General features: G+C 39.0%; 1 long non-coding RNA gene across 1 annotated transcript; it reads left to right on the top strand.

Moving 5' to 3' along the window:
- The first annotated feature begins 1,502 nt into the window (after nt 1-1,502).
- On the top strand, nt 1,503-6,057 carry LOC142175503 (uncharacterized). Its single transcript, XR_012704609.1, has 2 exons — nt 1,503-1,972; nt 5,829-6,057. It is a non-coding gene; the product is annotated as an uncharacterized LOC142175503 (long non-coding RNA).
- Nucleotides 6,058-27,560: the final 21,503 nt, after the last annotated feature.

Raw genomic sequence — 27,560 nt, 5'->3', positions numbered from 1 at the left:
AACTTAACCAAATAGCTTTTATTATTAATTTTATTAAATCATTTCTATTTATCACTAGGGGTACATTGGGAAGGTTGAGATTCATCGGCCCTTATCTAAATGGTCTCGGTTTCAATTTATGAATGAAAAATTATTTAATATATTACGCTTTATCCCCTTAAATACACTTATTTTGTTTGGAGGGAGTATAATCTGAACAACCCTTACGTGACACTTCTTTGAAAGAGAAAAGAGGAAAAGTCATTTGTAGCCAATCTTATATCGTTTGGAAATCACAAGATTTCCAATACATTTAGTAGCCTAAAATATATTTAAATGGCCAACCCAAAATTCTGCCAACCCCATCCCATCCACCATCCTCTTCTGCCATTTGCCAGACTACACAAAAAAGTTCCACTATTACCTCGTCGTTGTTGCACTGACGTACTGTTGCGACCTCCACCCTACCGCTGCCACCTTCGCCGCAACCTCCACTATATCGCTACCACCGCATGCCCTACCCATACCCCTAAAAACAGATTACAAAAATCAAACTTACTCACCCATGGGCTAGTCATCCACCCCAAAATTCTACCACCAACCCTGCTACCATCGCACAACCGCCACCGTACTATCCTACAGACACCCCAAAAAAGAAGACCATAAAAAATCAGGCCCACCCACCCCTGGACCAGTGTCATCCACCCACGTTTTCACCACCAAATCTAAACAATTAAGGACTAAAAAGAGAATAAAAAAAAGAGTGAGAATTTATACAAAAAATAAATATGGAAAAAAGGAAGAAGAAAGAGTAAAGTAGGAATGAGAAGAAGAAAAAATAAAATAAAAAGAGATGTTTATATATATATATATATATATATATATATATATATATATTATATAAGATACTATTAAACCTAAAGAAATAAGATCTAAAAGGGGAAAAGAAAGAAATGCTGAGAGTATTTATGAGAGAAAAATTATACACCTTTATATACAAAAAATATATTATTTATTCGCTTTATCTACATATTTTATAAATTATATATGTACCGGTTATATACATTGTGAGCACCTAATTTTTGCCCTAATATAAAATTACTCCTAAAAAATCCAAAAAATAGCTTTAATTTTTTTTAAAATATTTTTACTTAGTTTGCTTTGTACGTATTCGTGTTTGATGTATTTTTAAGTTGCATTTTAAATCCTAAAGAAAATACAAAAATATTTTTGAATTTTTATATTTTTTAAATTTTAATTGCATAATCAATTGCATTTGTAAAACACTAAAATACAAAAAAAAAATACATTAGTAACTCTACATGCATTCTTAGGCTAGTTAATTAAGTAGGTCATTAGTCAATTAGTGAGTAAAATATATATAATAGTTTAGCCACACAAATTGGTTTAGTCGAGCCCATCACTTTAGAAGCCCAATTTTCATGATCCGCCTGGCCCAACCCTTAGCAGCGGCGCACCATCCCCACATAAAAGAAATATCCCAGCAGCTTTGAAAAAAGGACTACTATCTCACCCTCACCATCTTCAATATAGAAAAACAGACCCCCCCCCCCCACCTCCCCCAAAAGAGGGACTCCTCTTCTACACTCAAAAAACCTGAGTCGTCCCCTTAATCTCATCCCTCACCTCGCGATTCACAGACCTCACTCCCACACTCTCCTCTCCTCTCATACACAGAAATCACAATAAAAAATAGCTGAAAATATTTTGTTTCAAACTTTGAATTTCAGATCTGGAAAAATACAAAAAAGAAAAGAAAAAAGGAAACAGATTAGAAAGGGAAATTATGAAACTCTTGTTTCCGTCAAACTTCAGTTCATCTACTTGTTAGTTTTGGGGTTCTTGAGTTTAAGTTGTTGAAGGTTGATTTTGCCGTGGACTGCTTCCGTTGCTGTCGCTGTCTTGTTGATCTTCATTTGGCCCTTTTGTGTAGCCTTTATTTGGCGTTTCTAGCCAATTCCTAAGCGATTAGGTACACATCTCCAACTTGTACTTCTTCCTTGATTTGCAATGAAATTTTGGCTTTCTCCTCCTAAATTCTCTTGTCGTGAATGATTGAATTTGTTGTCAATTTTGATTTTAATATAAGTGGAACGTGTGTGAACTTATTTGAAATGCTAGATCTAGCTAATACTTAAATATGCTATAGATTCAAGTGACATGGCAGAATGTTTAGGAAAATCATTTATGTGCTTTATGTGAATGATTCGTGGCTTAAGATGATTTTTAGCATGAATTGAGGCATACTGTTTTCACATGTTTAGCCTAGACTCAATCGAGACTTTTGTGTTTAGCATAATAATCGAGTATATGATTTGGGATGTTATTATTTAAGAACTGATTTTAACATTGAGTAATTAATCTGTGTGACTGGACTTGTTTGAGTAGGAATTTGTGGATTTAGCTTTTCCCAGTATGGGCCTCTTAATTGGCCTAACGAGGCTGCATGCCCAATTTGGGGCCTAATGATTTCCACACTATATTATCATTTGGGCTCAATTGTAAGCCCACAAACGTTTACACCAGACCTGGTTAAGGTTTAAATGTGAGTCTTTCCTCATGCATAACTCACGATTTTGTGAAAACCAACTATCAACCATATTATTAATAAGGTAAATCCATCGAAGGCATTTGAACTCAAGAACTTCACATAATCCCAAAATATAGAAAGAAATAATCATAAATGCGCTAGTTGCTTTAGGCGCGATTAATAAATTATCGTGGCTATGGGTACGGTTCCCGTGGCATAGTCACGATACGTAATCTCCAAGTCGAGTGTGCGTTTCACGTGACTCGACCATCACTTTAAATAATAATAAAAATTAACATGTTGTAAATCGCGGGTGCGTTTCACGTGGCGCGATTCGCAATGTGTACAAAAACAAACGTGTGCGCGACATGTCTCAAATATGTATTAAATCAGATAATTTGGCTAATTATTAATAGTTGAGCGACTGTGCTAGAACCACAGAATTCGGGAGTGCCTCACACCTTCTCCCGGGTTAACAGAATTCCTTACCCGATCTTCTGTGTTCGCAAACCATAAATAAGAGTCAATTTTCTCGATTTGGGATTTAAAATAAGCCGGTGACTTGGGACACCATAAATATTCTAAGTGGCGACTCTGATTAAACAAATAATTACATTTCGAACATTGTCATTTTAATTGGAAAAACTCTCTATCCCCTAATACCCCCTTCCAAAATAAGGAGGTAGAGCTGTCACACCTCCTTTTTCCCAATTGGGGGGGATAGGGGAGTTTTTTCAATTTAAGTGACATTGTTCGAAATGGAATTATTTATTTATTTCAGAGTCGCCACTTGGAATAATTTATGGTTTCCTAAGTCACTGGTTTATTTTAAAATCCTAAATCGAGGAAATTTGACTCTATTTATGGTCCGCGAACACAGAAGACCGGGTAAGGAATTCTGTTAACCCAGGAGAAGGTGCGAGGCACTCCCGAGTTCCGTGGTTTTAGCACGGTCGCTCAACTATTAATAATTGGCCTAATTATCTGATTTATTACATGTTTGAAGCTTATTGTGCATTTTTATCTTCTAACCGCTTTTCATTATTTATGGAATTAATTCAAACAAATCGCGATGCCACACACTCGTTTGTTTTTGTGCACATTGTGAATCGCGCCACGTGAAACGCACCCGCGATTTACAACATGTTGGTTTTTTATTATTATTAGAAGTTATGGTCGGGTCACATGAAATGCACACTCGAATGAGATTTACGTATCGTGACCATGCCACAAGAACCGTACCCATGGCCACGATGATTCATTATTAATCGCGCCTAAAGCAAAACTACGATGTTCAAAATTATTAATTTCCTAAGTTTGAGATCAAGCATGAAGATTTAAGAATTATGAAAATAATTTTTGGTAGTCAATATACTAATTAAACCAAACTGACTAATTATCTTAAACGAAAGGTGTGATCAGTCTAGCAGTTCTATCCTAAACCAAATCCTCCACATTTACTCTTGCCAGAAACAATAGAAAAGAAAGAATAAATACCACAAAAAAACCAAAATGATCATCAATTCGATATCAAGTTTCTTTTTAGATTTTTTTTATCAATATTTCGTAAACATTCATGCAAGAGCAGAGAATAAGTTTTCCTTTGCTTTGTTTTCCTGCCTGTAGAGATTCAAACAAATGAAACTAAAGATTTCACATTGACTATCTATTTTCATCAGCAAAACATCCCCAAGCAAAAAGAGGAGAGGCACAAAAACATAATAATATTTACACTTAGCTTCATAACAATCATCTCATCAAGTATAGAAGAAAATTGTCTTTACATTCAACCACCACCAAAACTTATCAAATTCACGAGAAAATTGCATCACAAACTAGTATATAAACTAGCTCGCAAATATTTTCCGTTAATAAAATAAGGATTAAAGAGATGAACCTGAATGCGCAAAAACTTTGGATTAATGCTGAAAGTGAATGCAAGCATGAGAAAACTTAAGAACGAACTTGAAAGGAAGAAAACAGGTGCTGAAATTTGAGCTTCAACAGGAATATCGACCGAAAATGGACACCTCGAATGGAGAATTTGAACCGCGACAAACTCGAATCAACCAAACTCCATAATTAAGAATCAAAATCGAAGTTGGAAAGAGGGAATAAAATTATTTTTGTATTATTTTTTCTTTTTTTGAAACTCAAATCAAAAGGAAGAAAACCCCCCAAAATCTTGTTATGTTTTCCTCTTTACTGTTCCGTCCCCTCTCTATTGTATGTTACTGTTTTTTGCCATTTTTTTCCTTTTCTTGTTTGTTCATCCCTTTCTCTTTTGTGTGTGTCTGATTCCTTGCCCTCAAGGGAGATGGCCGTTTTTCTCTTTTTGTTTTCTCTTTGATTTCTTGCGGCTGTCGCTTAGAGATAGGGCTTCCTCCGTGGTCAAGCAAAATGAGTGTGTATTTATCTTTAGGTAGGGAGAAGCGGCTTAGGGTTAAGGGATTGGGCTTGGATTTAGGAAATTGGGTTGGGTCCGTGTCTTGTTGGGTTTTAATTTTGGGCTAAGAAGACTAAAATAATGTACTGTATTTATAAAAATCACTCCTAATAAATTACTAAAATAAAATTAAATATTAAAAATAAAACTATATTTTTATATTTTTAAATGTTATAATAAAGTAAAAATAGAGAAAATAGGCTAAAGTCATGGTAAAATTAAAATACTATAAACATAAATATACTAACTGACCTTAAACTAAAAATAAAAATATTTTTGAGTTTTTTTTTTCAATTGTAATTTGAAGTAAAAATTGATTGAAACTCTATAAAAATTAAACTTAAGTTAAATAAATATTTTAAACACTAAAATAGCTCAAAAATGTGCCGGATCAAAAATTACGTGCTTACAGCTGCCCCTCTTTGCTTGGAAACACGAAGAATTTTCGGAGCAAAGAACAATAAGCAACGTAATTGATTTATGACCCGATGCTTATTCAAAGCAAAACAAAGACGGACAAAAGATTATGACCGAGCCCAGGTATCTGAGCTACCTACATATCCTTGGCTTTAAAGGAATCAGGTCACATGTAGTTCAGAGGTGAATGAAGTAATGGAGTGTGTGGAGAGGATGACAGAGTCGAGTGAGATACCGTTCCGTCGAGGTTCCGGTCCGCGGTCCTGTTATTACATCAAAATCAAAAAATGAAAAAAGACTAACTAAGTCTGTCAGCTATGAGTTACAAGATTCCTATCTATAAGTCTTCTGAAGCTTGATCTTGAGGCTTGAATGGTTCTTCATGCAGACTTTTGATTTAAACTTGCTGCTTGCTAACTGTTCATTCTTCTACAGCTTCTTCGGATCAAGACCGGACATGCAGTGCTCGTGTATTCAGCCATGTCTTGAACAGTTCATGTCTTTCATCGGCTTATGCATTTTGGATTCACTTTCTTTTTTTTTTCTTTTATTCTGGATTGAGACTTCTTCCTTTGGTCATCTCGGACTGTCAGCTCGCATTCTTGAGGCGAGCTTCTGCTACTTCTAACTTGAATTGAATTCTTAAATGACTTCCCTCGTTCTACAGGTGGGCGCCTGATAACTTAAAACTCGAAATAAATTCCCTCATTCTCCAGGTGGGTGCTTGATGACTTAAAACTTGAAAGAAATTCCCTCATTCTCCAGGTGGGTGCCTGTGCTGACTTAAAACAGAAATAAATTTCCTCGTTTTCTAGGTGGGCGCCTGTTGCTAACTTAAAACTTGAAATGAATTCCCTCGTTCTCCAGGTGGGTGCCTGTTGACTTAAAACTGAAATGAATTCCCTCGTTCTCCAGGTGGGCACCTACAACTACAACAAAATGAAAACAACAAAAGAAATTTTTTCTGCCCCAGTTTACACTAGGAAGATTTGTGAGTTATTAGCAGAACTATAAATTACCTATGCTATTGATGAATGATGCAATGATGAGAGCAAAATTGAAGACTCGACTAGGATGTGCGTCTCCTAAAGAAATAAAAATCTGAAAAACCCAAACTAGGAAGTGCATCTCCTAAATTTGAGATTGAGCTTGCAGAAAACTATAAACTAAGCTTGACTAAACTAAAAACTGACCCTATTCTCCAGGCGGGACCCCTGATTTCAAGAAAACTAAAGTTTGATAACTTAAGAAAACTAAAAATTGACCTTTTTTTTTCAAGACTTCCTTTGTTTTTAAACTTATTATCCTAGGAGAAAATTCATCAGACTAGGCCTTTTTTTTTTTGTATCTTAGGAGAAAGATTCATCAGACTAAGATTTCTATCATAGGAGAAAGTTCATCAGACTAAGTTTTCTATCTTAGGAGAAAGATTCATCAGACTAAGACGTTTATCGTAGGAGAAAAATCATCAGACTAGGTTTTCTATCTTAGGAGAATGATTCATCAGACTAAGACGTTTATCCTAGGAGAAAGTTCATCAGACTAGGTCTTCATTCTTAGGAGAAAGATTGATCAGACTAAGATTTCGGTCCTAGGAGAAAATTCATCAGACTAGGTCTCTTTTTTATTATCTTAGGAGAAAGATTCATCAGACTAAGATTTCTATCCTAGGAGAAAGTTCATCAGACTAGGTCTTCAATCTTAGGAGAAAGATTCATCAGACTAAGATTTCTATCCTAGGAGAAAGTTCATCAGACTAGGTCTTCATTCTTAGGAGAAAGATTGATCAGACTAAGATTTCGGTCCTAGGAGAAAATTCATCAGACTAGGTCTCTTTTTTATTATCTTAGGAGAAAGATTCATCAGACTAAGATTTCTATCCTAGGAGAAAATTCATCAGACTAAGTCCTCTTTTTGTTATCTTAGGAGAAAGATTCATCAGATTAAGATTTCTATCCTAGGAGAAAGTTCATCAGACTAGGTCTTCAATCGTAGGAGAAAGATTCATCAGACTAAGATTTTGATCCTAGGAGAAAATTTATCAAACTAGGTTTCTTTTTTATTATCTTAGGAGAAAGATTCATCAGACTAGGTTTTCTATCTTAGGAGAAAAATTTATCAGACTAAGATTTCGATCCTACGAGAAAATTCATCAGACTAGGTCTTCTATCTTAGGAGAAAGATTCATCAGACTAAGATTTCTATCTTAGGAGAAAAATGTGAAGAGCAATGGCAATATTTTATGCACACTAGCAAGACAAATAAAGGCAAAGATTTGAGAAACTTCTCTTTGTCGGCTCTTCTCTTCTCTTTTTTTTCTTTTGAACCACTTTCCTTGCACTGCTTTGTTCCTGTTTCAAACAAAGGAAATTTTGTCAGTTTTAAAAGTAGTGGTCGGTTTGTGGCCTTGAGTCTTGGGCAGCTTGGTTTTTGCTCAATCAACTTTAGTCGGTTTCAAAAGACTTTTTGCTTTACATCAACCGTGATCGTTTCACACCCAGTACCATTTGTATTTGTGGCTCAATCAGCCTTATCCCAACTGGAGATCTTTGCTTAGGTGACCTTTTCTATGTCTTGAATGTCTTTCTGCTTTTTGAGCAATTTGTCTGTCAGAGAGAATCACAACTGGTAAGTGTCTTTTGCATGATGTGCACACTTCATAGTTCTTGTTCAGTACTACAGAGAGCCCGAGCCCCTGATTAAACTCGAGGTTATCTTTGCTTGCTTTAGCCAAGTAGGCTGACAAGGGTATTTTGGGGGGAAGCCTTTGCATAAATCCTCAAGGCATGTTGACTGTGACACCTGATTGTGCTGGCCAAATTCACTTTGTGCAACTGAAAAGCTAGTAGCAGATTTTGAAATCTTTTCTTGCTTGTTTTGACAAGGACTAACTTAGAGGGAAGTACACAATGATGCAAAGAAACAAGTATTAACAAGAAATGCCCCTGTCGGAAGGACAGAAGGAAGAGTTTTTTATTTTTTATTTTTTTATTTTGCGGTAACTAGCCTTAATGATCATGACATGCATTTTGGACTTAACGGCCCGATCTATCAAACTGATCCAATCTTCCCTTTTACCATTCTTATGACCTTTGAAGTCGGGCTTGTTCGTGCCAATCCTTTGCATCAGCTTCACGACTCACTATCGACTAATGGTGACCCGAGGAATTTTCACCAACAAGTCTCTCTTCTTTATTCATCTCTGCTTACCGTCGCCTTACAGTGCCTGTGAGGGTTTTCACTAGTAAGACTCTCTCATTTTTCTTCTCTTTTTCTTTTTCTTTTGCTTTCTTGTGTGAGCAACTTGACAGTGTTCTATGTCGTGTGACAACCGTTGCTCATTGCATGCTTCTCTTGACATTCTTGAAGGCATATCGGGAGGTCTTTATTTGGAAGGATTTTGGATAGGGTTGGAAAAGAGGGACGTCATGAAGGCTCAAAGTAGACTCAAAATAAGGGGTTGTAGACTTACAACTCTTGGAATCGACTCTTTCAAAAGTGAAATAAAATCTCTGGGGATTTTTGTATTTTTTTTCTTTCTTTTTTTTTTGAATTCTTATTTGGTTGGACCGAACCGTGTAAGGCTGCCTACGTATCCCTTTTAAAGGAATCAGGTCTAACGTAGTTCAAACCTCTGAGCTAACTAATTTTTTTCATTTTTCTTTCTTTTTCTTTTTCTTTCTTTTTTTCTCATTTGGAACTTAGACAATTTTTTTATTTTTTATTTTTTTATTATTTGAACTTTCTAAGAGTTGCCCCAGCTTGTACTCTTGGAGCATGAACTTTTCTTTTCATTTTTTTTATTTCATTTTTTTTGGACTTTTAACTCTAAACTTGATTCCAAAAGAGGGTGGTCGAAGAAAATAACACAGGCTCAAAAGGGATAACAAAGGGTATAAAGTGTTTAGGTAGCACAAAAAAGGCCTCCCAGCCTCGAGAACGCCAAACATATTATCTTTTGCGGTCACAACATTGATGACCATATTTGTCTTCTTGGTTTGTCGTGGTCGAAAGACACTTTCCATTCCTTAATGTCAAACTTTCCAATAAACTTCAATTGATTCTTTCTCAAACCCGATCTTCACAATGATTTGAAGGTAAAACTTACTCGAGCTTAATTCCAAAGTGTTTCGACTCTTTGTTTATCCTAAAAAATATCTTCTTCTTTTTTTCGGTTATCCGATTCAAGATTAAATCAATTTTTTAAGATCTGGCCAAAAGTTTCGCATGCATGTCATGTCACTAGAACTAGCGGCGAAAGAACTAAGCATTGGATGAAACAAGGACAAATTGTATTTCATTGAATAACGGATAGAAGGATTTGACAATAAGACAAACAAACTGAAATTTGAGTTACGACCCTAAAATAACCCGGCTAATAAAAATAGCAACAAAATGAACAGATAAGACTCACACAAACAAAATAAAGGGATAGAAGGGTTTGACTCAATAAAATAAATAAAATCTGGATCACACCCTGGAATAACCCAGATAATAGAAAAAATATCAAAACAAGCTACCAAGATTCCTTCCTAGTGAGGAGGGAATGACTTTTCAATTGCTAAGCTTACATTTAGCCACAAATTTGCTCATCAGAATCACCATGGCCTTCTCCAATTTCAGTCGGCAAGTTCCCGAGAGGATTCTCATACTCCATGTCACCACACATCATCCCCACAAAGTGTGCATCATCATGTGCATATAAAGGATTCTGCGTGATATTCTGGGTGTCATTATCTTGGATCACTATCAGTTTTTCCTGGATCATCCTTTCTATTTCTCTTTTCAAATCCCGACAACTTTCAACATTGTGCCCCTGGGCATTGGAATGGTATTCACACCTTTTAGAAGGGTCAAAGTTTCTTGCACGTGGGTCCACATGATTTGGAGGAATAGGTGCAATCATGTCATAATGCTTTAATTTCTCAAACACACTTGCGTAGGACTCTCCTATCGGTGTAAAATTATCTTTCAACCTTTGTTCCCCTCTATAACCCTGGCTTGGTTGTGGGTCATAGGGAACTTGAAAATTTTGTGGAGGCTGGTGGAGATTTTGCGGTGCTAGTGCTCGCCTTCTGGGGTGTCTTGGTGGCTGGACAACATACTGAAATGGAGCAATAGAGTATTGTGGGTTCTGAGGTGGATAGTAGTGCTCAGGGGAATCATCGGAAACCTGATAAGGCTGCTCATACCTTCGAGATGTTCTCCTAGGACCTCTTCTCGACCTTATTGTCATCATGGTTTCTTCATCCTTCTCATTCGTGTCACTAAAATTATCAGATTCAATCTTTACAGCCTGAGTTGCAGCTTTGAGAACTGCTTGACTTATAATTTTGCCTGTCTTAAGGCCATTCTCAACCATTTCCCCAATTTTGATTGCTTCCGAGAAGGATTTGCCCACTACAGACATCATGTTTTGAAAATAATCTGGCTCTTGAGCCTGAAGGAAGACAGTGATTAGCTCGTGGTCATCCATGGGTGGCTTAACTCTAGCCGCTTGCTCCCTCCATTTAATGGCATATTCCCTAAAACTTTCAGTTAGTTTCTTCTTCAGGTTTGAAAGGGAATTGCGATCTGGGGCGATATCGATGTTGTATTGGAACTGTTTGACAAAGGCTTGGGCCATGTCATCCCAGACATGCCAGTGAGAGGTTTCTTGATCCATAAACCATTCAGAGGCTACCCCTGTCAGGCTTTCCCCGAAATAAGCCATTGTTAGTTCTTCTTTTCCCTCCACACCTCTTAGTTGATTGCAATACCTTTTCAGATGGGCTATGGGGTCTCCGTGTCCATCATACTTTTCAAATTTGGGAGTCTTGAAACCAAGTGGCAAACGAACACCGGGGAACATACATAGATCCTTGAAGGCAATACTCTTCTGACACGTCGACCCTTGCAGGTTTTTCAACTTTTGTTCTAAGCTTTTCACTCTTTGGGTCATTTCTTCTTGTGCCATCTTTCGGGTAGGCTTCTCAATCTTTGAAGGAAGATCAAATAGATACTAGTGGTACTCAGGAGAATGGTATTGTTCTTGATGGGTAGCAAATTGTGACTCATGACTTTTCTTTTGTACCACGGTTGGTTGTGGGATAGTGAAAACGGGCATAACAGCAGTGATTGTCTGATTTGTGGTCAATGGCACACTTTGGGAGCGCGCAACAGAAGTTTCAGCTGTAGTCGTACAGTTGGGATAAAGACTGAACCCAAATGGATAGGATCGATCAGACAATGAGACATGAGTGGTAGTAATCGAGATGGGTGTGAATTTTGGGAAAATATAAGAAAGGGGTGGTCCTTGACCATTGGCCGATGCTCGACACATTTCAGTCATTTGTTGTTTCAGTATTCTATTTTCCTCAACCATAGTAGACTCTTGGTGAACCCTCTGACCCTGAGTCTCTTGACCACCCGTAACAGCTCTAATGTCAGTTGTCAATGACATCTTTCCTTTGGATCTTGTGTTGATGGCTTACCACAAACCGACCACCTCAAACTTTCATCTATAATTCAAAACAAGAGACACGTTAGAATGGACTCAGTTGGTCCTTATTATCATCATCATTTTTTATTTTATTTTTATTTATTTTTTTAAAATTTTGGTCGATCGAACCTGATGTGGGTTGCCTACGTATCATGTGGGAACATGAATCAGACCATGCGTAGTTCGCGCTGTCACACCTCCTTTTTCTCGCGGGGGATAAGGGAGTTTTTCCAATTAAAGTGACAATATTCGAAATGAGATTATTTATTTGATCAGAGTCGCCACTTGGAATAGTTGTTATGGTGTCCCAAGTCACCGGTTTATTTTAAATTCCAAATCGAGGAAATTGACTCTATTATTACGGTTCGCGAACACAGAAGACCGGGTAAGGAATTCTGTTAATCCGGGAGAAGGTGTGAGGCACTCCCGAGTTCCGTGGTTTTAGCACGGTCGCTCAACTATTAATGATTGGCCTAATTATCTGATTTATTACACATTTGAAACCTACTGTGCATTTTTACTTTTAAAAAACCGCTTTTAGTATTTATGGAATTCGTTTGAACAAGTCGCGATGTCGCACACTCGTTTGTTTTTGTACACATTGTGAATCGCGTCACGTGAAACGCACCCGCGACTTACAACATATTTATTTTTATTATTATTAGAAGTTGTGGTCGAGTCACATGAAACGCACACTCGAATTGGGTATTATGCATCATGACCATGCCACGGGAACCGTACTCATAGTCACGTTGTTTTATTATTAATCGCGCCTAAAGTAAACTACGATGTTCATGAATTGTTCATTCTCTAGGTTTCAGTTTATTGTGAAGGCCATAGGTTATGGAAATTCTTGTGGATAAAATATTTTGGAGAGACTTAACTAATATTTTCCGGAACATATGCAAACACTTGTTAATTACGGAAATGTGGGCTAACTTTTATTATTTAAATCGAATGTTAACGACCTAATTAGATAACCAAGGAAAAGAATGACCTAAGGCTCAAAATTGTACCAATTTCTATAGAATCGTTCACCTACAAAGCCCATAACATCATTATCATCCCAAATTTTTAACAAACTCAAATACCATGGCATTCATGCTAAAACTATCTTGAACATGACACAAATATTTAACTAGTCAAGGAAATGATCTTATAAACTAAGTAATCACTGTTGGATTCTTGATTATGACTAAGGAATGAACTAATGACTTAATTTAAGCCTTAAGTATTAAGATATGACTCGGAACCAAACAACCGAGATTTAATCCAAATATAATGAGATCTAGAAAAGTAGAACCTAATTGAACCTACGACCTCAATGGGATCTCAAGTTTTACAAAATGACACCAGATAGTATCCTTCTAGCAATTCCGACAGAACTTAATTTGAGAAAAATAATAGATAGGTATCATGCTATTCATACCACGTTGAAAATTGACGCCAAAATAGAAGTAAGAGTGGAAAGAATTGAACCTGCGATTGCTTCTTTTAAATGAGTAAAATCAGTGAATACAAAGATATGCTCGGACTAACTATGTGCACGACCCGACGACGGAATTCGATCAAAAAATAGCTAAAAATCAGGGACACTGACCGCGACCTTCGGCTTCGAACAACACCTTAATCGACCATCCAACCTCGAACAAAACTTTTTAAAAGCTAACCAGAATTCTGAGTGGAATTGCAACGTCAGTTTATGGTAAAAATGGTTTAAGGCATGGTGGAATTGGGTTCCTCTAGTCCTCTGTTTCTATCCATCTATGTGGACTGTGCGTCAAAATGAGAAGGAGAGTGCCGATTTTTGTGAATTCAATTGATGTTCTCTCCTCTAATCTAATCTAATATCCCCTTCATCTGATTCTCAGTTTTTTTAATCTACGGGCAGGCGAGGTGCGACGGCAAGAAGGGTCGTATCCGGGAGTGATGTCTCTCTCTGTGTGTTTTTAATGAAGAACTGCTGCCCTTTTCAAGGAGCTGCGCTGCTGGTTTTTGTCCATTAGCTTATGGTTTTTGGGTGTTAATTTGGTTTTTATATGGTAATGGGAAGTGGGTATTGTCCCTTGGATGAAAGTAGATCAATGGCTATGATTAAGGGATGAGTTTGATGGGTGAGAAAAGGATTTGGGCTAAAAGATATTGTGAAGAATGGGCTTTTGTCTTACTGGGCCACTAAAATTCGAAAATGAGCTCCCAATTGGCCCAAATTCAATTCTTTCTCATTGAATAAAAATAAAAATACTATCAAAATATACTAATTAATCTTAGTTAATAAGAATAAACTATTAAAGTGAACTATAGATTAAAAATAAAAATATTTTTGGTATTTTTTAAATATTATAAATATCATAAAATACTAATAAGCTAACAAAAATATATAATAAGAAAAGAAATATTATAAAACTTTTTTTGTTTTTTTAAACTTATGTTTTAAAATTAAAACTAAAAGTTGACTAAAATTCTATTAAAATAAAAAATAAATAACTATTCTTTTTTTAAAATACTACTTTTAAAAGTTGTGCGGGTCAAAAATTACGTGCTTACAGCTGCCCCTCTTTGCTTGGAAATACGAAGAGTTTTCGGAGCAAAGAACACTAAGCAATGTATTTGGTTTATGACCCGACACTTATTCAAAACGAAATAAAGACGGACAAAAGATTGTGACCGAGCTCTAGTATCTGAGCTGCCTACATATCCTTGGCTATAAAGGAATCATGACACATGTAGTTTAGAAGTGATGGAGTGTGTGGAGAGGATGAGAGAGTCGAGTGAGATACCGTTCCGTCGAGGTTCCGGTCCGCGATCCTGTTATTACATCAAAATCAAAAATGAAAAAGACTAACTAAGCCTGCCAGCTATGAGTTACAAGATTCCTATCTATAAGTCTTCTGAAGCTTGATCTTGAGTCTTGAATGGTTCTTCATGCAGACTTTTGATTTGAACCTTGATGCTTGCTAGCTGCAGGTGCAGATTCATCTCTTCAGCTTCTTCGGATCAAGACGGGACATGCAAAGCTTGCGATTTCAGTCATGTCTTGAGCAGCCCATATCTTTTCATCTGCTTCTACATTTTGAATTCATTTTTTTTTTTTAATTCTGGATTGAGACTTCTTCTTTTGGTCATCTCGCACTATCGACTTGCATTCTTGAAGCGAGCTTCTGTACTTCTAACTTGAATTAAATTCTTAAATGACTTCCCTCGTTCTTCAGGTGGGCGCCTGCAACTGACTTGAAATTTGAAATGAATTCCCTCGTTCTCCAGGTGGGCGCCTGCTAATGACTTAAAAATTGAAACAAATTACCTCATTCTCCAGGTGGGCGCCTAATGACTTAAACCTTGAAATAAATTCCCTCATTCTCCAGGTGGGCGCCTGCTGACTTTAAAAATTTGAAATGAATTCGCTTGTTTTCCAGGTGGGCGCCTACTAACTTAAAACTTAAATGAATTCCCTCATTCTCCAGGTGGGCGCCTGATGCTGACTTAAAACTTGAAATAAATTCCCTCGTTCTCCAGGTGGGTGCCTGATGACTTAAAACTTGAAATAAATTCCCTTGTTCTCCAGGTGGGCGCCTGATGACTTAAACTTGAAATAAATTCCCTCATTCTCCAGGTGGGCACCTGTGACTGACTTTAACTTGAAATGAATTCCCTCGTTCTCCAGGTGGGTGCTTGCTGCTTTAAAATTTGAAATAAATTCCCTCGTTCTCCAGGTGGGCGCCTGATGACTTAAAACTTGAAATAAATTCCCTCGTTCGATAGGTGGGCACCTGATGACTTAAAACTGAAATGAATTCCCTCGTTCTCCAGGTGGGTGCCTGATGACTTAAAAGTTGAAATGAATTCCCTCGTTCTCCAGGTGGACTCCTGCTACTACAACAAAACGGAAATAACAAAAGAAACTTTTTCTGCCCCAGTTTACACTAGGAAGATTTGTGAGTTATTAGCATAACTATAAATTACCTATGCTATTGATGAAGGATGCAATGATGAGAGTAAAATTGAAGACTCGACTAGGATGTGCGTCTCCTAAAGAAATAAAAATCTGAAAAACCCAAACTAGGAAGTGTATCTCCTAAATTTGAGTTTGAGCTTGCGAAAAACTATAAACTAAGCTTGACTAAACTAAAAACTGACCCTATTCTCCAGGCGGGACCCCTGATTTCAAGAAAACTAAAGATTGATAACTTAAGAAAACTAAAAATTGACCTTTGTTTTTTGTTTCCAGACTTCCCTTTTTTTAAAACTTATTATCCTAGGAGAAAATTTATCAGACTAGGTCTTTTTTTTTTATCTTAGGAGAAAAATTCATCAGAGTAAGATTTCTATGCTAGGAGAAAGTTCATCAGACTAGGTTTTCTATCTTAGGAGAAAGATTCATCAGACTAAGACGTTTATCCTAGGAGAAAATTCATCAGACTAGGTTTTCTATCTTAGGAGAAAGATTCATTAGACTAAGATTTTGATCCTATGAGAATGATTCATCAGACTAAGATTTTGATCCTAGGAGAAAATTCATCAGACTAGGTCTTTTTTTCTTTTTTCCTTTTTTTTTTGGTATCTTAGGAGAAAGATTCATCAGACTAAGATTTCTATCCTAGGATAAAGTTTATCAGACTAGGTCTTCAATCTTAGGAGAAAGATTCATCAGACTAAGACTTCGATCCTAGGAGAAAGTTCATCAGACTAGGTCTTTTTTTGTTATCTTAGGAGAAAGATTCATCAGACTAAGATTTCTATCCTAGGAGAAAATTCATCACACTAGGACTTTTTATCCTAGGAGGAAAAATGTGAAGAGCAATGGCAATATTTTATGCACACTAGCAAGACAAATAAAGGTAAAGATTTGAGAAACTTCCCTTTGTCGGCTCTTCTCTTCTTCTTCTTCTTTTTGTTCTTTCTTTTCTTTTCTTTTTTTTGTTTTTTGTTTTTGAACCAACTTCCTTGCACTGCTTTGTTCCTGTTTCAAACAAAGAAAATTTTGTCAGTTTTAAAAGTGGTGGTCGGTTTGTGGCACTTGAGTCTTGGGCAGCTTGGCTTTTGCTCAATCAGCTTGAGTCAGTGTCATGAGACTTTTTGCTCTGCATCAACCCTGATTGTTTTACACTCAGTACCATTTGTATTTGTGGCTCAATCAGCCTTATCTCAAAAAGAGATTTCTTTTCTTGAATAATCTTGTCTGATATCTTGAATGGCTTTGCTTTTGGAGGAATTTGTCTATCAGAGAGAATCACAACTGGTTAGAGCCTTTTGCACGATGTGTACACTTCATAGTCATTGTTCGGTACTACAGAGAATCCCTGATTAATCTTGAGGTTATCTTTGATTGCTTTACCCGAATAGGCTGACAAGAGTCTTTTGGGGGGAAGCCTTTGCATGAATCCTCAATGCATGTTGACTGTAAAAACTGAGTGTGCTGGCCAAATTTACTTTGTGCAACTGAAAAGCTGGTAGAAGATTTTGAAATATTTTCTTACTTATTTTGACAAGGGCTGACTCAGAGTGAAGGACACAATGACCAAAGAAAAAATATTGACAAGAAATGCCCCTGTCGGGACGGACAGAAGGAAGAGTTTTTTTTTTCTTTTCAATAACTAGCCTTAATAATCATGACATGCATTTTGGACTTAACGGCATGATCTAACAAACTGACCAAATCTTCCCTTTTACCATTCTTATGACTTTGAAGTCGGGCTTGTTCATGCCAATCCTTTGCATCAGCTTCACGACTCACTATCGACTAGTGGTGCCTCGAGGTGTTTTCACCAACAAGTCTCTCTCCTTTATTCATCTCTGCTTACCGTCGCCTTACAGTGCCCGTGAGGGTTTTCACTAGTAAGACTCTCTCATTTTTCTTTTTCTTTTGCTTTCTTGTGTGAGCAAATTTATAGTGTTCTATGTCGTGTGACAACTGTTGCTCATTGCATGCGTCTCTTGGCATTCTTGAAGGCTGATCAGGAGGTCTTTATTTGGATGGGTTTTGGATGGGGATGGAAAGAAGGAACGTCATAAGGCTCAAAGTAGACTCAAAATGAGAGGGTTGTAGGCTTACAACTTTTGGAATCGACTCTTTACAAAAAACTAAAACAAACTCATGCCCCAGTTTTAGATACTGAGGATTTTTTGGATTTTTTTTTCTTTTTTTGGAATTTTTATTTGGTTGGACCAAACCGTGTAAGGCTGCCTACGTATCCTTTTTTTAAAGGAATCAGGTCTAACCTAACTATTTTTTTTTTCTTTCTTTTTCTTTGTCTTTCTTTTTTTTCATTTTTTCCTTCGTTCTTCTATTTTTTTTTCTTCTTTTTTTTTCAAAACAAGTTGCCCCAACTTTTATTTTCTGGGGGCATGGACTTTGACTGTTCTTTTCTTATTCTTTTTTTTCACTTGAACTTTATAAGAGTCGCCCCAGTTTGTATTCTTGGGACATGGACTTTTCTTTTTATTTTTTCATTTTTTTTGGACTTTTAACTCTAAACTTGATTCCAAAATAGGGTGGTCGAAGAAAATAATACAAGCTCAAAAGGGGTAACAAAGGGTATAATGTGTTTGGGTAGCAGAAAAAGGGCCTCCCAGCCTCGAGAACGCCAAACATAGTATCCTTTTGCGGTCACAACATTGATGACCATGTTTGTCTTCTTGGTGTGTCGTTGTCGGAAGACACTTTTCACCTATTAATGTCAAACTTTCCAATAAACTTCAATTGATTCTTCCTTTAACTCGACCTTCACAATGATTTGAAGGTAAAGATCATTAACCTCCACAAGTCATTTTATTCGAGCTTAATTCCAAAGTGTTTAAACTCTTTATTCATCCTCAAAAGTTCCTTTTTCTCATTTATCCAATTCAAGCTTAAATCAGTTTTCTAAGATCTGGCCAAAAATTTCGCATGCATGTCATATCACTAAAACTAGCGGAAAAAAAACTAAGCATAGAATGACACAAAAGGACAAACTGTATTTCATTGAGTAAACAACAAGACAAACAATCTAAAATCCGAGTTACAACCCTAAAATAACCTGGCTAATGAAAATAGCAACAAAACAGACAGACAAGACTCACACAAACAAAATAGAGGGATAAAACAAATAAATCTGGATCACACCCTGGAATAACCCAGATAATAGAAAAAACATCAAAACAAGCTACCAAGATTCCTTCCTAGTGAGGAGGGAATGACTTTTCAATTGCTAAGCTTGACATTTAGCCACAAATTTGCTCATCAGAATCACCATGGCCTTCTCCAATTTCAGTCGACAAGTTCCCGAGAGGATTCTCATACTCCATGTCACCACATATCATCCCCACAAAGTGTGCATCATCATGTGCATGTAAAGGATTCTGCTGATATTCTGGGTGTCATTATCTTGGATCACTATCAGTTTTTCCTGGATCATCCTTTCTATTTCTCTTTTCAAATCCCGACAACTTTCAACATTGTGCCCCTAGGCATTGGATTGGTATTCATACCTTTTAGAAGGTCAAAGCTTCTTGCACACATGGGTCCACATGATTTGGAGGAATAGGTGCAATCATGTCATACTGCTTTAATTTCTCAAACACACTTGCATAGGACTCTCCTATTGGTGTAAAATTATCTTTCAACCTTTGTTCCCCTCTATACCTCTGGCTTGGATGTGGGTTATAGGGCACTTGAAAATTTTGTGGAGGCTGATGGTGATTTTGTGGTGCTGGTGCTCGCCTTATGGGGTGTCTTGGTGGCTGGACAACATACTGAAGTGGAGCAATAGAGTATTGTGGGTTCTGAGGTGGATAGTAGTGCTCAGGGAAATCATCGGAAACCTGATGAGGCTGCTCATTCCTTCGAGATGTTCTCCTAGGACCTATTCTCGGCCTTATTGTCATCATGGTTTCTTCATCCTTCTCATTCATTTCACTAAAATTATCAGATTCAATCTGGACAGCCTGAGTTGCAACTTTGAGAACTACTTGACTTATAATTTTGCCTGTCTTAAGGCCATTCTCAACCATTTCCCCAATTTTGATTGCTTCCGAGAAGGATTTGCCCACTGTAGACATCATGTTTTGAAAATAATCTGGCTCTTGAGCCTAAAGGAAGACAGTGATTAGCTCGTGGTCATCCATGGGTAGCTTAACTCTAGCCGCTTGCTCTCTCCAATTAATGGCATATTCCCTAAAACTTTCAGTTGGTTTCTTCTTCAGGTCTGAAAGGGAATTGCGGTCTGGGGCGATATCGATGTTGCATTGGAACTGTTTGACAAAGGCCTGGGCCATGTCATCCCAGACATGCCAGTGAGAGGTTTCTTGATCCATAAACCATTCAGAGGCTACCCCTGTCAGGCTTTCCCCGAAATAAGCCATTACTAGTTCTTCCTTTCCCTCCACACCTCTTAGCTGATTGCAATACCTTTCCATGTGGGCTATGGGGTCTCCATGTCCATCATACTTTTCAAATTTGGGAGTCTTGAAATCAAGTGGCAAACGAACACCGGGGAACATACATAGATCCTTGAAGGCAATACTCTTCTGACCTGCCGACCCTTGCATGTTTTTCAACTTTTGTTCTAAGCTTTTCACTCTTTGGGTCATTTCTTCATTTGCCATCTTTTGGGCAGGCTTCTCAATCTTTGAAGGAAGAACAAATAGATACGAGTGGTACTCAGGAGAATGTTTGAACTGTATATAAATTGCTACGAAGCCCTCCTTCTCTCTGAGTCTTCTAAATCTTCTGGGGAGCGTGCGCTTCGCGTGGCTTCTTTTCTGTTAGAGTCGTATCCTAATTTTAGAATGAGGTTCGGACAAGTTGCAAAGCCGGTGAATCTTCTGTATTCCCGGTACGCTGCCCCCCTCCCCCGGCTCGAGTTGTCCGCTCGGGTAAGCCAGGTCTAGAATAATACACCCAGGATTTAAAACTTAGAATAACACAGCCTCATGCCGGATCCCCAGTAGGTACGTTTGCTTGCATCACGTGCATTTGACTTAGGGGACTCAAAACAGGGGTTGGGTCCGTCTAGGATAGGTGCACCCAAAAATTAAAAGACCATCCTGATGCATTCTTTACGTGCTACTTGTGCATTAATTTGCTTGGCTTTTATATTGACCGGCTTCTAGAGTAAGGGGAAAAAAAACCAAGAGTGAGGTAGGATAGAAAAATGCCCGATTTTGATAATCCCGATATTCAAAAATCCCGTTACTCTGCCAAAGTTTCAAAAAAAAAAAGAGAAAAAAAAATTATTTCAAAACAAATCATATCTTTCTGTGCATCAAGATGGACCGAACTACGTGGGTTTGATTCTCACCGGATGTGAGATATGTAGGCAACCCTCATCGGGTTCGGCCCCGTTTTTGCAATAAATAACCAGAAAATTTGAAAATGCGTCATTTTGTCATAAATAAATTTAGGGGATGTCACTTTCTGTCCAAATAGCCAGAAACGTCCCGACGGGACGCAGGAAGTTTGTTTTACCAGAATAGCCACCTATGGCTTTTTTCCTAATTTTAGCCACTTAGCAAGCACAACTTTAAAATCTTCATTTCTGAAGGGCTGAAGGGCCGTTATTTGCAAAGGTGGCCTTGAGTTGTTTGAGTTTTATTTTGCACAAATAATCTTTCTTTTGGGGTCAAAAATAAAAATAAAAATAAAAAATCACTTGTTTTTAACCAGTCGCCTTAAATAAAATGTGCAGGATGAGCATTGTTGAAAATATACCTTTTCGATTCGTAGACGAGATTCCACTAGGACTCCATATTTGGTGGAATGACCTGGGGGAGGTCAGTACGCATTCTGTGACAAAGGCTTTAGGTGGGCTCACTGGTCTTCTGGAAATTAAACCAAGGGTTGATATAATCGAAGCTTTGATACCGTTTTGGGACCCGACACACAATGTTTTCCACTTCTCTGATTTTGAGTTGACCCCTACACTAGAGGAGATAGCAGGTTATGTTGGTTTCGAAGGGAAGTTAAGGTATCAATATCCAGTAGCACCAAGAACTGTAACCCCTCATAAGTTTTTGGACCTCCTCAGTATTAGCCGGCAGGTTAAAGATGAAAATTTAGCCGGAGGATTCTGCACATTCCGTTTCTTATACAGCCGGTATGGGGACCCCCACGGATTTGAGGCTCCGGACACTGGTTTGAGTCATCAGGGAAATAAAGACAAATGGGAAGCACGCAGGGGTTTGGCCTTTGTGGTGGCATTTTTAGGCACTTTGATATGCCCAAGGAGTGACAAACATATAGAATTGGGGCTCGCAGAAGTGGCCGACTTTATGGTCAAAAAGGCCAATGGCACTATCATACCGATGATTCTCGCAGAAATTTATCGAGCTTTAACCGCTTGTCGAGCCGGGACAAAGTTTTTTGAGGGTTGCAACTTGCTTTTACAAATGTGGTTGGTAGAACATCTTTGTCATCGCCCAGGTTACATGAACTACGGTCTGACCGGACTCAATTGCATCGAAGAATATGAAAACCGAGTAAACGGTCATGAGTTTCCAGAAGGTACTGAGGCATGGTTCGTGTATTTGGGTTCTTTAAACGCAAATCGAATTGAGTGGACTTTCGGTTGGCTCCCGGTCGATGAAGTTATCTACATATCCGCCGGAGTGTGCTTTCTTTTATTAATGGGTCTTCGGAGTATTCAGCCATATACCCTACATCGGGTCCTACGCCAGTTGGGCAGATACCAAACAATCCCCTATGACGAAGATTTGAGTCCACAAGTTATTGAAATATGCCTGAAAGCCACATTTCCAGAAGAAAGGGTTCGCCAGATTTGGCACCAATGTAGGTTCCTGTAACCACAGACTCAAGTACGAGATCTGTCCATAGGTGAAGTAGGATCCAACTACGCCACTTGGTACAGGAAAAGAAGTTGGGTCTGTCAAGAGCCAGAACAGCCCGCCAAAAGGCCCCATGTCCAACAATTCACCGATGGAGCATGAGAGCAATGGGTTTGGTTGGCTAAAGAAAAGGAATACCGAACTACTATAAACAAGCTAGAAGAACAAATTGAAAAAATCAAATTTGATAGTAGTTTGCAGGCAGCTGAAGATGAAGGGGAAAAGAAGAGGTTGGCCAAGGAAAATGAAGCCCTTCGAGCCCAGATCCAGAGAATGAAAATAGCCGCCGAGACACCAGCAAGAAGTGAGAGAGATGAGAAAATTATAACCAACCTGAGGCGGAAAATGCATGATTACGGTTTTGACTTGACAAAGGCCGAAAGGGATTTGTTCAATGCTCAAGCAAGGCTGGCCAAAGGTGCGGAAGAACACGCTAGATTAACCCACCAGTTGAAGCAGAAATATGACAAAAAAGTAGCAATTTTACAGAAAAAGCTGGTTGCCCTGGAAAATGAAATGATCAAGCAAACAAAGGATTTCAAGACAGAAAGAGAGCATTGCAATGCACTGATTTACCAACTACAAGAAAGCCTGAAGCAGTTACAAGACCAAAGCAACACAGATACACAAGTGTTAGAGGCTCGGGCCCAACAGATTGGACGTTTGCTTCAAGAAAAGGGTGTCATCAGAATGAGGATTAAAGAGATAGCTGATTATGTTGTAATGAAATGCCATGAATGTGAAGACATGACCAAGTCTATGTTTTTTGCTTCTGTAATGACATTCGTCCGACAGGTGATGGTTGACCTAGACCGCCTTCAAGAAGATATTGCCCGCAGGCCCGTGCGGAGACCGGCTGATGTCCCGCAAGCCTCCGGAGTACCAGTGGAGGCTCTTATGTATTTTTGATTTCCTTTAGTAGTCTGTATTTTACTTTCTCCGAGTCGCGTTCGTCTTTGTCAAGGTTGTCTATTACTTTATTTCGAGTCTGTAGATTTTCCTTTTGCAGTCATCGCTACTTTTAGTCCTTGTAATAGAAAATCCAAAAAGATGTCTTTTATTGATGAAATAAATTATTTCGTATCTATTTCTCTGAACTACATAATGATCTGATTCATGCGACGTCATGATACGTAGGCAATCCCTATATGATTCGATCATATTCTTAAAAGAAAATAGAAAAGAAGAGAGAGAGAAAGAGAGAAAATGAGGGAAGAAAGAAAAGAGGGGCCAAACTAAAGAAAAGAGGAAAGAATAAGTATTAAAAGAGCGAAACATAGCAAAGGAGAGAGGGAAAATCAGGATTGGAGAATTTGAAAAAGTCGGGATGAAACATATGAGCCATCGCAAAGCATTTAGAAACGTTTAACTGCTCAGGTGCATTGCATCCCCAATATGCGATTACCTATTTGTAAATTGCTTTAAAACTGACCAAGTTGTTGTGTGTGCATAAAGACAGGTTTTGTTTTAGGTGGTTAGTTTGTTGGTATCCTGGTAAGTCACCCCTATAACACCAGATCAAAGTGCAAGGCAGTCATGACTAGCAAAGAATCGGATACGGGTGTTGTCGACCCGCCAAGGGAGATTGTAGAATCAGAGTCTGAATTGAAAGAGGAGGTCTACAGGTTGAAGCATCAAATGGCAGAAATGTATCAAGCCTGGATCAGGGGGCATCCTCCACCTTCATTCCCCGCTAACTACCCAGAAAATCCTGCTTCCATCCCACCACTGTCACAAGCCCAAGATCCCATTACCATTGACCTTTCCCCTCAGCACGCACCAGGCTTTACCCCTTATCATCATTATCCTGGCACCTCGTCCCAAACCTTTCATGCCCCACCAGCCAAAACAACCGCATACCATGCTTCGACATCCGCTCCTATTTTCGTAGCCCCTCCGCGAGCTGCTCTTCACAGATCTTCTAGTGAACCCGCGTTCCAAGCTCCAGATACCCAATATCATGTCCCGGAACCAACTTTCAAAGTCGCGGATCCTTATTCCTATACCCCTCACTTTGAACCTCATGTCGAAACTGAGAAACTATCCCGGAATGTGGAGCAGGACGAGATATTCAGGAAAGTGAAGAGTCTAGAGCAATCTTTGAAGAACATGCAAGGGATAGGAAGCCAAGTAAGTGTGGCTTACAAGGATTTATGCTTATTTCCGGATGTCCAACTGCCCGCTGGGTTCAAGATGCCCAAGTTTGACCCGTACAATGGACATGGAGATCCCGTGGCCCATTTGAGAGGCTTTTGCAGCAATATGAGAGGCGCCAGTTGGAAAAATAAATTATTAATGGCGTGTTTCAGTCAGAGTCTGAGTGGGGCAGCTTTAGAATGGTACACCCGCCAAGACACTAGCAGGTGGTACACATGGGATGACTTGGCTCAGGCTTTTGTTCGGCACTTTCAGTACAATATAGACATTGTCCCGGATCGCCTATCTTTGACCAAGGTCGAGAAGAGTCCCAATGAAAGCTTTAGGGAATATGGTTTCAGATGGAGAGAACAAGCTGCACGAGTCTACCCTCCAATGGAGGAAGATGAGATGGTCGAGTACTTTCTTCAAGCCCTAGAGCCCACTTACTTTGGCCATTTGATCTCAGCCATAGGTAAGTCCTTCAACGATGTGGTAAAGATGGGAGGATGGTGGAAGAGGGACTCAAGTCAAGCAAGATCATGAGCTACTCTGCTATAAAAGCAACCACACAGGCAATTCAAAGTGGCACCGGAAGCCTGTTAGGCAAAACGAAGAAAGAAGATGTCGCTATGTTTGTCTCCGGATCGTGGCATGGCCCAAGGGGTCCGCCTCACCAGTATACCCAAACTCAACCCCGGCCTCAAACCTATACCCAAGCTCCATATAATCCATCTCAGCATTATTTCCCACCACAAGACCCTCGATATTCTGTCAGGCTACCCCAATACCATGTTCACCATGCACAGTCATATGCTCAACCCCATCCTTACCCGCAATGGCATGCTCCAACCCCACAAAATCCTTATACACCCCCACAACTATACCAAAACCCTACTGGTCCAAGTTTTCGACTAAGGCCAGATTACAGAAAAGAGAGGCAGCAGCGGAAAGAAACCTTCACCCCTCTTGGAGAGTCCTATACAAGTTTGTTTCAGAGGTTGAGGCAGTTGGACGTTTTGAGGCCGATTGAGCCAAAGATACCAAATCCGCCTCCAAGGAACCTTGATTACTCCCTTAGATGTGCGTATTGTTCTGATGCCCCGGGGCACGACATGGAGAAGTGCTGGCATTTGAAGAGGGCGATCCAAGAACTTATTGATACAAATCAAATTGTGGTCCAGAGCCCAGAAGCGCCAAACATCAATCAAAATCCTTTGTCGGCCCATGCAGAGACACATATGATCGAGATAGTTCATAAGGATGGGGAGCCCAAGAATTCTTCCAAGTCTGTCATGATGATCCGGGCTAGCGAAAGTGGTCCAATTAAAGCTCTAGATTCTGCAAAGGCAACGCCTTTGACAGTTGAAGGGATGTCGGAGAAGCCAAGCACGCTCAACGTGAAGCCATCTGTATGGGTTGTGAAAGGGCCTCCGGTTGATGTTGAAGCGAACAAGGAAAAGCAAAAACTGGTCGTGCCAGGGGTCCCGGGCAAGCCTGTCATAATCGTGGAAGGGACTCGTGTTACCCCCGTTATTATTAAGCCAGTGACCCAATTACCAATGGTTGACACAAAGGCCGTCCCGTGGAATTACAAATGGGTGATAGTAACATACAAAGGGAAAGAAGTAGAGGAAGAAGTCAATGAAACCGGAGGACTGACTCGTTCTGGGAGATGTTTTACCCCAGAAGAACTGAGGAAAACCAAGCCATTCAAGGACGGCCACATCCCAGTAAAAAAGCCGGTCACCGAAGAAGAGGCTGAGGAATTCCTGAAAAAGATAAAAATGCAAGACTATTCCATTGTAGAACAGTTGAGGAAAACACCAGCTCAGATCTCTCTTTTGTCTTTGCTGATACATTCAGATGAACACCGCAAAGCCCTGATGAAGATTTTGAACAAGGCTTATGTTCCTGATAAGATCACGGTAAACCACTTGGAAAAGATTGCTAACAAGATTTTCGAAGCAAATAGGATCACTTTCTCAGATGGTGAACTCCCTATAGAGGGTACAGAACACAATCGAGCTCTTTATCTCACAGTGAAGTGCGAGGATTCTGCTGTCTCAAGGGTACTGGTGGATAACGGTTCTAGTGCAAATATTTGCCCTCTGTCCACTTTGCAAAAGTTGAAGATTAGCACTGAAAGGATCCACACTAATAATGTATGCGTTCGAGGCTTCGATGGAGGAGGGAAAGATTATGTCGGTGATATAATGCTCAATTTGTCAATAGGGCCAGTAGAGTTCACTATGGAGTTCCAAGTGCTAGATGTGGTTGTCTCCTATAACTTGTTGTTGGGCAGGCCCTGGATCCATGCTGCCAAGGTAATCCCGTCTTCTCTGCATCAAATGGTAAAGTTCGAATGGGACAGGCAGGAAATAGTTGTGCACGGTGATGAGAACTCATCTGCTTACAATGACACAATCGTTCCATTTATTGAAGTTGAAGATGATAAAGGGCCTTGGGTTTACCAAATGTTCGAAACAGTGTCTGTCGGGAAAATTCCCGAAGGAGAATGCATCCTAGGTCCGAAGATACCATCCGCGTCTATCATGGTAGCAAATGAAATGTTGAAGAATGGTTTTCTACCGGCAAAGGTCTGGGTTCATCTCTGCAGGGTATTGTGCATCCGGTGTGTCCACGTGAAAGTTTCGGTATATTTGGTTTGGGATTCACACTCACAGGGAAGGACGTGAAAAAGGCTAAAAGTTTGAAAGGAAAGGCAT

This window comes from Nicotiana tabacum, chromosome 21, assembly GCF_000715075.1.
Source record: "Nicotiana tabacum cultivar K326 chromosome 21, ASM71507v2, whole genome shotgun sequence".
In the NCBI taxonomy this organism is placed as follows: domain Eukaryota; kingdom Viridiplantae; phylum Streptophyta; class Magnoliopsida; order Solanales; family Solanaceae; genus Nicotiana; species Nicotiana tabacum.
Note: the sequence above shows the minus strand (reverse complement) of the source record. Positions and strands in the feature narration are given on the sequence as shown.